The sequence below is a fragment of the Suricata suricatta genome, chromosome X (genome assembly GCF_006229205.1).
Source record: "Suricata suricatta isolate VVHF042 chromosome X, meerkat_22Aug2017_6uvM2_HiC, whole genome shotgun sequence".
NCBI classification, from domain to species: Eukaryota; Metazoa; Chordata; class Mammalia; order Carnivora; family Herpestidae; genus Suricata; species Suricata suricatta.
In genome coordinates, this window is record NC_043717.1 from 105,542,072 (window position 1) to 105,549,735 (window position 7,664).

The following is a 7,664-nucleotide window of genomic DNA, read 5'->3' on the forward strand; positions in this document are numbered from 1 at the left end:
GCACCACTATTTTCTTTCTTAAATTGCACATATAAGTGAAATCATATGGTATTTGTCTTCCTCTAACTTATTTTACTTAGCATAATATATTCTAGCTCTATGCACACCACTGCAAACGGCAAGATTTCATTCTTTTTGATGGCTAAGTGATACTTCATTGTATATATGTTATGTATGTATATACGTATGTGTGTCTGTGTGTACATTCATCAATGTACATTTGGGCTCTTTCCATAATTTGGGTATTGTTGATAATGCTGCTATAAACATTGGGGTGCACATGCCCTTCAAATCAGTACTTTTCTATCCTTTGGTAAATGACTAATAGTCTAAGGTAGTTCTATTTTTTAATTTTTGAGGAGCATCCACATTGTTTTCCAGACTGGCTGCACCAGTTTACATTCCCAACAACAGTGTAAGAATGTTCCTCTTTTTCTGCTTCCTGACCACATCCATTGCTTCCTGTGTTGTTAACTTTAGCCATTTTGACAGGTGTTAGGTAGTATCTCATTGTAGCTTTGATTTGTATTTCCCTGATGATGAAGGATAGTGAGCATCATTTCATGTCTCTGTTTGCCATCTGTATGTCGTCTTCGGAAAAATGTCTATTCATGTCTTCTGCCCGTTTTTAAGTGGATTATTTGTTTTTGAGGTGTTGAATATGATAAGTTCTTTATAGATTTTGAATACTAACCCTTCCTCAGATATGTCATTTTCAAATATCGCCTCCCATTCAAAGGTTGCTTTTTAGTTTTCCTGATTCTTTCCCTCGCTGTGCAAAAGATTTTTATCTTGGTAAAATCCCAATAGTTCATTTTTGCTTTTGTTTCCCTTATCTCCAAAGACATGTCTAGTAAGTTGCTGTGTCCAAGGTCAAAGAGGTTGCTGCCTGTGTTCTCTTCTAGGACTTTGATGGTTTCCTGTCTCACATTTAGGTCTTTCATCCATTTTGAGTTTATTTTTGTGTATGGTGTAAGAAAGTGGTCCAAGTTCATTTTTCTGCATGTCACTGTCCAGCCTTCCCAGCACCACTTGCTCTAAAGAGAGTGTCTTTATTCAATTGAATATTCTTTCCTGCTTCGTCAAAGATGAGTTGGCCACATACCTGTAGGTCCATTTCTGGGTTTTCTATTCTGTTCCATCAATCTATGTGTCTGTTGTTGTGCCAGTACCATACCGTCTTGATGATGACAGCTTTATACTGCTGCTTGAAGTCTGGAATTGAGATGCCTCCAGCTTTGCTTTTCTTTTTCAAATTGCTTTGGCCATTTGGGGTCTTTTGTGGTCCCACACAAATTTGAGAATTGTTTGGTCTAGCTCTGTGAAAAATGTTAGTAGTATTTTGATAGGGACTGCTTTAAATGTGCAGACTGCTCAGGGCAGTATAGACATTTTGACGTTAATTCTTCCAGTCTATGAGCATGCACTGTCTTTCCATCTCTCTGTGTCATCTTCAATTTCTTTCAGGAGTGTTCTATAGTTTTCAGAGTACAAATCTTTTACCTCTGTGGTTAGGTGGATCCCTAGGTATTTTATAGTTTTTGGTGCAATTGTAAATGGGATCAATTCCTTGATTTCTCTTTCTGCTGCCTTATCGGTGTATAGAAATTCAACAGATTTCTGTACATTGATCTTGTATCCTGCAACTTTACTGAAATTGTTCATCAGTTCTAGCAATTTTTTGGTGGTCTTTCAGGTTTTCCACGTACAGTATCATGTTGTCTGTGAAGATTGAAATTTTGACTTCTTCTTTACCACTTTTGATGCCTTTTATTGTCTGATTGATGAGGCTAGGACTTCCAGTACCATGTTAAATAACAATGGTGAGAGTGGACATCCCTGTGGTTTTCCTAACCACAGAGGAAAAGCTCTCTGGTTTTCCCCATTGAGGATGATGTGAGCTATGGGTTTTTCATATAGGGTGATTATGTTCCCTCTAAACCAATTTCATTTAAGGTTTTGTCATGAATGGATGTTTACTTTGTGAAATGATTTTTCTATCTCTATTGAAATTATCATATGGTTCTTACCCTTTCTTTTATTAACATGGAGTATCACACTGATTGATTTGGAAATAGTGAACCACCCTTGCAGCCTAGGAAAAAATCCCACTTGATCATGGTGAATAATTCTTTTCATGTGCTGTCAGACTCTCTTTGCTAGTGTCTTGTTGAGAATTTCTGTATCCATGTTCATCAGGGATATTGTCCTCTAATTCTCTTTTTTAGTGGGATCTTTGTCTGGTTTGGGAATCAAGGTAGTGCTGGACTTGTAGCATGAGACTGAAAGTTTTCCTTCTATTTCTGTTTTTGGAAGAGTTTGAGAAGAATAGGTATTAACTCTTCTTTAAATGTGTGGCACAATTCCTCTGGGAAACCATCTGGCCCTGGACTTTTGTTTGTTGGGACGTTTTTGGTTACTAATTCAGTACTTTCGCTGGTTATCAGTCTGCTCAAATTTTCTATTTCTTCCTGTTTCAGTTTTTATAGTTTATATGTTTCTAGAAATTTATTCATTTCTTCTAGATTGCCCAATTTGTTGATATATAATTTTGCAATAATAATCTCTTATCATCGTGTTCCTGTGGTGTTGTTATGATCACTCCACTCTCATTCATAGTTTTATTTATTTGTGTCTTTTCTCTCTTTTTTTTAATAAGTCTGGTTAAAGGGTTATCAATTTCATTATTTCTTTCAAAGAATCAGCTCTTAGCTTCATTGATCTGTTGCACTGTTTGGGTTTTTTTGGGGGGGGTTGCTTGTTTCTATATCATTTATTTCTGCTCTAATCTTCATTGTTTCCCTTCTTTTACTGGTGTTAGGCTTCGTTTTGTTTTGTTTTGTTTTGTTTTGTTTTGTTTTGTTTTGTTTTTTTCCTAGCTCCTTTACATGTACAGTTAGGTTGTGTATTTGAGACTTTTCTTGCTTCTTGAGTTAAGGTACATACTTCCCTCTGATGACCATTTTTCCTGCATTGAAAAGGTTTTGGACCATCATGTTTTCATTTTCATTTGTTTCCATGTATTTATTTATTTCTTCTTTAATTTCCTGACTAACCATGCATTCTTTATTAGGATGTTGTTTATCCTCCATGTATTTGTGGTCTTTCCACATTTTTTCTTGTAGTTGTGCAAGTTACATAGCATTGTGCTCAGAAAATATGCACGGCATGATCTTAATCTTTTTGTACTTGTAGAGACCTGATTTGTGACCCCATATGTGACCTATTCTGGAGAATGTCCCATGTACACTTTAAAAGAATGTGTATTCTGCTGCTTTAGGATGAAATGTACTGAATATATCTATTAAGTCCATCTGGTCCAGTGTGTCATCAAAGCTGTCATTTCCTTGTTGATTTTCTGTTTATATGACCTGTCATTGCTAAAAATGGAGTGTTAAAGTCTCCTACTATTATTGTACTATTGTCAGTGAGTTTATGTTTGTTAATGATTGTTTTATATATTTGGGTGCTTTAAAGTTGGGGGCACAAATACTTATCATTGGTAGATCTTCTTTATTATAGACCCCTTTATTATGATATAAGTGCCCTTCATTTCTTGTTATAGTCTTCGGTTTAAAATCTAGTTTGTCTGATGTAAGTATGGGTACTCCAGCTTTCTTTTAACATCCATTAGCATAATAGATGGTTCTCCATCTCCTCACTTATATGTTGAGGTGTCTTTAGGTCTAAAATGGGTCTGTTCTATGTCTTTTGATTAGAGCATTTACTCCATTTACATTCAGAATGATTATTGATAGATATTAATTTTGTGCCATTTTACTATCTGTAAAGTGGTTGTTTCTAGATATTTTCTCTGTTCCCTTCTAATCTTTGTTGCTTTTGGTTTTTCCTACCCAAAGAGTCCCCTTTAATGTTTCTTTCAGGGCCAGTTCAGTGGTCATGAACTATTTTAGTTTTTGTTTTTGGGGAAAGTCTTTCTCTCTCCTTCTATTCTGAATGACAGCCTTGCTGAAAAGTGTTCTTGGTTGCATATGTTTCCCCTTCAGCATGTTGAATATATCACACCACTCTCTTCTGGCCTGCCAAATTTCTGTGGATAGTTTCCTGCTAACCTTATTGGTCTTCCATTGTAAATTAGGGATTTCTTTTCCCTTGCTACTTTTTGAATTTTTTTCCTTATCTCTGTATTTTGAAAAATTTACTACAATATGTCTTGGTGTTCACCAGCATTTGTTAGGAGTTCTCCATGTCTCCTGGATTTAGACGTCTGTTTTTTTCCTAGATTAGGGAAGTTTTCAACTATAATTTCCTCAAATAAAACTTCTGGGGGTGCCTGGGTGGTTCAGACATTTTAGTGACTGACTCTTGATTTCAGCTCACGTCATGATCTCACAGTTGGTGGGTTTGAGCCCTGCATCAGGCTTATTGCTGACACTACAGAGCCTGCTTGGGATTCTCTTGCTCCCCCTCTCTCTGCGCCTTCCACTTGTGTGCCACCCCACCCCCTCAAAATAAATAAATAAACTTAAAAAAGCAATCTTCTGCCACTTTTTCCCTCTCTTCTTCTTCTGGGAGTCCTATGATACAAATTTTTTGCTTTATGGGGTTACTGAGTTCCCTACATTTCTGATACAGTATTTTTCTTTCCTTCTTTTTCTCAGCTTCATTATTTTCCATAATTTTATCTTCTATATCACGTATTATTTCCTCTGTTTATTACATCCTTGCGGTCATTACATTCAGTTGGTTTCACATCTTGGTTATAGCATTTTTTATTTAGGCCAGACTAGCTTCTAAGTCTTTTATCTCTACAGAAAGTATCTTCTTGATATCCTCTAGGCTTTTCTCAAGCCCAGCTAGCATCCTTATGATTGTTACTTTAAATTCTGGATCATTTATATTACTCATATTTGTTTATATCAGCTCCATGGCTGTGACCTTTTTTTGTTCTTTCTTTTGGCATGGGTTCCTCCACCTTGGCATTTTGTCTAGGCCTCTCTCTTCTTTGTATTAGGAAAGCCTGCTAGGTTTCCTGCTCCTGAGAGCTTTATGAAGAAGTCATATAATGTCCAGGGCTTGATGCTTCAGGAAATGTTTCTGGTATATGCTGTGTGCACTCTGCTACTGTGTTTTGGCTGCTCTTTCCCTCAGGTCAGTCCTCTACAGAGTTTCTCCTTGCCTGCAGTGGGGAGTGTTTTGACCTTGACCAGAATATGGCAAGTTTTAAGTAGGTGTCCTATGGTCTCTTTGTTAAAAAAGGCCTGATCCTATTTCCACTAGATCTGAAGTTTTGCAGCACTCTATGGTCATCAGAGTTTGTGCGTGCATGGTGGGGGAGCATTGCACTGGTTCTCAGGCACATTTTCACCTGTAGGGTGGAGGGATGCAGGGCTTGGTGTTTGCAGCTCAGGCTCCCACTTTTGGTGTCATTCTGCTCCCTGAAGTTAGTCTCTGATGATGGGCAGTAGAGAGAAATGGTGCCGGCCCTCTCCTTCATTCATGGAGAGGGGAGTTCACACCTGCCACTGTCTGGGAAGTCCTCACAGAAGAAGAAACAATCTCCTCTCATGTGTCCCAGGCATCCTTCAGATCCCTGCCTTTATCTCAGGCATGTCAGCTGAGTTTCCAAACTCAGCATGCTGTGGACCCATCCTGGTCCTCTGCAAGAAGGTCTCATCCCATTGGGGCTGGTGCCAGTTTGTCCCAGAAGGGAAGTCGCATCAATGCACGGGAGCTTGTAATTTAGAGTAAAGAGCAGCAAAAATCCAGTGTCCAGGTTAGCTGCCCTCAGCAGGTATCTGTGCCCCTATGCTAAGGGACAGGGAAGCACAGTGGTACCTACTGACTCTTTTGTCCCCTTAGAAGCAATGCCACCTCTCCCAGATGCCCTCTAAGAAGGAAGAAATGTCTCTCCCAGTGCATCCCAAGAGGTCCTCAGATTGTACCCTCCACTCCTGGGCCTCTGCCCTCCTCCATAGGAGCACCTCTGCACCTGCCAGGCTCCACACTTGCCATGGTGTGAACTTCTAAAACTCTAGTCCTTGAGCTCCACTGGTTGTAAAAACTCATAATGATCAGCCCCTCTCATTTTCCTAATCAGTGGTTTTGGGGAAGAGTTTTTCTTGTGCAATCCTCTGTGCACTTTGCATGCTCGCTCGCTCGTGCTCTCTCTCTCTCTCTCTCTCTCTCTCTCTCTCTCTCTCTCTCTCTCTCTTCATGATTAGGGCTCCCTCATCTCTGCAGCACCCGTGACGTTTTTCTCCCCCAAATCATGTCCCCTCACCTCCTACCTTCCACAATGTGGCCTCTTCTGTCCTTTAGTTGTAGTTAGTTCTCTCGGTCATCATATTCATTTCTTGGGTGTTCAGAATGATTCGATATTTATCTAACTGTGTTCAAGGGATGAGGCAAGGATAGGTTCCTCCTACTACTCCACCATCTTAACTCTCTAAAAATGATATCTAAATATGATTTTAACTGTAGATGCAATATTTCTTCTCTTGAATCTTTTTCATATTTGTAATGCATCTTTGCATCCAAGAAATTCATAAGGACTCTGTCATAGGTTGAGTGTTTAGGGTACTTAGTTTTGGCAACCCTAACAAACTAATACAAGGCTCTTAAAGGAAGACATTCAAAATGGAAGTCTTCAGTGTCCTGACATTTATGTCTCCATGTCCTCACATGGAGAAAACCTGTCTCATCCCAACATAGCATAATTTTCTTCTTTTACATTATCTGAAATTTCAAGTAATGCCATTTTCTCGGTTCAGCTCCCTCCACTTGGCCTTTACCATTGACACTGTCCTCCCTTTTGGACAGAAAACAGTGTGCTTTGAGGGCATCCAATTACTTCCTTACAAAGACTCCAATGGTGGCAACTAGTTAGGTATATGATTTCTCAACTTCTAGATTCTGTCCTATTGACCTAATCTAAAATGTCTCCCTTCAGAAGGAAAGCTTGCAGCCCTACAGATCAGGAAGCCATTTTTGTTACTGGGAATTTTTTTCAAATGTAGGTCAAAGGAAACCCTTTAGTCAGCGGTTTCTTATCCTCCCCTCTCTTCTGGCACAGTTAAAATTTCAAAACATGTCACTCAACACCAGAAACAAGCTGCTGACCTGACTGAATGTATCTGAGTCTGAGTTTTCAAGAACAAAATATCCTAGAGAATTCATAATTTGTTTTGCAATTTTGTTGGTTTCTAGTTCTGAGACAGATTTAGTGTCAGGGTTTAAACTTTCAGGTGCCATTCTTCCTGCTTTATTTGACAATACAATTCTTAATTAATGCTATAACTATCACCACAAATCCCTTAATTAGTTTCCCTATTAGATGATCTTCTTATTTATTTATTTATTTTTTATAATAGTTTATTGTCAAATTGGTTTCCATAGATGATCTTCATGTGTTCAGAAATAGATGTGGAAGAGATAGGAGTTCAGGTGCCATTCATATAGATGATGGTGTGAATGTTGCTCTCTAGAGTTGTTCAGTGTCCAACCTGCAACCTATATGAGGTGGCCCTGAGAGGATGGAGTGATAGGACAGGGGAAAATATGTTCAGACATCAAGTTCAGCTGCTGAGAGCTTGACAACCTGAGACCAGCCAGCCAACACTAATTTTAATTATATTTTATCACAAGTTTAAAATTTCACCAGTGGCTAAAAGGCAATATTAGTTTGAAAAACTATCTTTACT